Source organism: Cynoglossus semilaevis, chromosome 12 (assembly GCF_000523025.1).
Source record: "Cynoglossus semilaevis isolate Cse_v1.0 chromosome 12, Cse_v1.0, whole genome shotgun sequence".
Classification (NCBI taxonomy): Eukaryota; Metazoa; Chordata; class Actinopteri; order Pleuronectiformes; family Cynoglossidae; genus Cynoglossus; species Cynoglossus semilaevis.
Genome location: NC_024318.1, coordinates 824,373 through 826,736, shown reverse-complemented (window position 1 = coordinate 826,736; position 2,364 = coordinate 824,373).

Genomic DNA, 2,364 nt, shown 5'->3' with positions numbered 1-2,364 from the left:
CTGCCGCCCTTTTCAATATGAAGCTCTATCTCAGGCACATAATTAGGGTCAGATCTTATCAACACCCACTCCTTACCTTCTCCTTCTGCCCCACAATCACTCCCACTGCCTTTCATCTGCCCCAAAAGAATGCTTGTTTATCTTTTGCCCCCCCCCTCTCCAGATAGGGCAAGAACAAAGATGCTTTTTGTGCTCATGTTTGTGTGTGTGTGATAACGAGAGTGCAGTGGCTGATGGGAGTGAAGGACACGTTTCCAAACCCCAGGGTTGTGTGATTATTAGTGGAAGAATGGATTCGTCTGGAACTGAAGGCTGACTCACGTCAACACCGGAGAAGATGTTTGTCCTCCGTTAGCGCCAACCTCTGGTCTCTGCCGGTCCTGCAGGTGGTTCAGAGCTACAGTTCTGGATGTGTTTTTTACATTTATAACTTTTTTAGATTTGCGTTTCCACAGTCTGACGAACAAACACTCCAGTAACATCTCAACTGAGAACGGACAGATGTGACGATTGGTTTGGGTTCAGTTACTTTGGTCATGTTCCTCCACCCTTCCTGCATGTGTGTGTGTGTGTAGTCTGGATATCAGGTAGACTGTCAGAGAGAAAGAGAGAGGAGGTTGAAGTGGGGAGGTGTCGGGGGGGCAGGTAATGGGGGGGCCCTGCATGTTTGAATGAAAGCAGCGCTGATGGAGGAGAGAGTAAAGCGGGGGAGGATTCAGGGGGTGTAGAAGAAAAATGAGAAACAGCTGGCTGTTTTTGAGTTCTTGTCAAAAGGGGGAGGGGGAGGGAGGGGGAGTAGAGCTGGCGTCACTGAAGGAACTGTTTTATGGACTGGACGGACTTGGAGTGTTCCATATAAAAACCTTTGGTACGTTCATGTCTTTTCCTCATGTTCTTTCAAACATCACTTCATAACAGCCTCGTTTTTGACCTTCTGACCTCCGGGACTCACTTCATTTTACATCTCCCCACTGAGTCCTTCCTCCGTGTGTTTAAAGCCCCGTGTTCTCTAGGACTGTAAGAATCTGTCAATACGATACATATCACGATACAGGGGCAGAGAAACGATGTATTTGGAATCACTAGAGAAGAAAGAAAAGAAAAAGAAAATGAACACCAGGAATATTTAACTGGGAATTGGAGATAAAAAAAAGTCCATACACTGATGGAGAATCCCCCTCCAGCCCTCTCACACTCCGTGTGATGGTCTTGGGTCCAGTATTTTTGACCCTTTGATGAAAACCAGCAGTAGCCTGGTAATCCTGGGCAAGATTGAATCCCGGTTAGAGCAGTTGGCGCCTTCCAGTGGAATCACCACCCGCAGGACGGTCCACGAAGGGCTGGTTTGGTGCAGTGTGATTTGGGTGGTGGTCATGGAGACTGCCATGAGGATGGATGGATTTATTGCTCTGTATTAAAAGATCCATCTTTATTTTTCTACTTTTTTTTTTACTTCCTTGTTTCTCGTCTGAATCCCGGGATAGAGGTCTGTGTTAGTGGGAGCAGGAAGTGGCTCCAGGATAACTATCAAGCATGTGGTTCCTCTGGGAATCGAACCCAGGACTCTCTGCTCCCGAGGCAGACGTACCAACCCACACACACAAACTTCTGCAGTTTCTCCACTGTGGTCAACACACAAAAAAAATTAAAAATTGAAAATCATTACCTTTGGAATCATTAGAGAAGAAAGAAAAGAAAAAGAAAATGAACACCAGGAATATTTAACTGGGAATTGGAGATAAAAAAGTCCATACACTGATGGAGAATCCCCCTCCAGCCCTCTCACACTCCGTGTGATGGTCTTGGGTCCAGTATTTTTGACCCTTTGATGAAAACCAGCAGTAGCCTGGTAATCCTGGGCAAGATTGAATCCCGGTTAGAGCGGTTGGCGCCTTCCAGTGGAATCACCACCCGCAGGACGGTCCACGAAGGGCTGGTTTGGTGCAGTGTGATTTGGGTGGTGGTCATAGAGACTGCCATGAGGATGGATGGATTTATTGCTCTGTATTAAAAGATCCATCTTTATTTTTCTACTTTTTTTTTACTTCCTTGTTTCTCGTCTGAATCCCGGGATAGAGGTCTGTGTTAGTGGGAGCAGGAAGTGGCTCCAGGATGGAGAGAATGAACGGTCGTGTTTCCCCACTTTAAGATTGAAAGCAGGGCCTGGGAATTGTGGGGTCGACCCTCACCCCTCACCCCTCACCCCTCACAAATCACAGAGGAGTGTGAGCTGGGTCCATTAGTGGCCAGTTTGTGGTTGTAACTCAGAGTGCAGACTCCGTACCCCCACCCCTTATTTTTACACGTCAGGACCCCTCCATCCTCATCCGCTTCCTCGGTCTCTGCTTCAAACTCAAACCTATA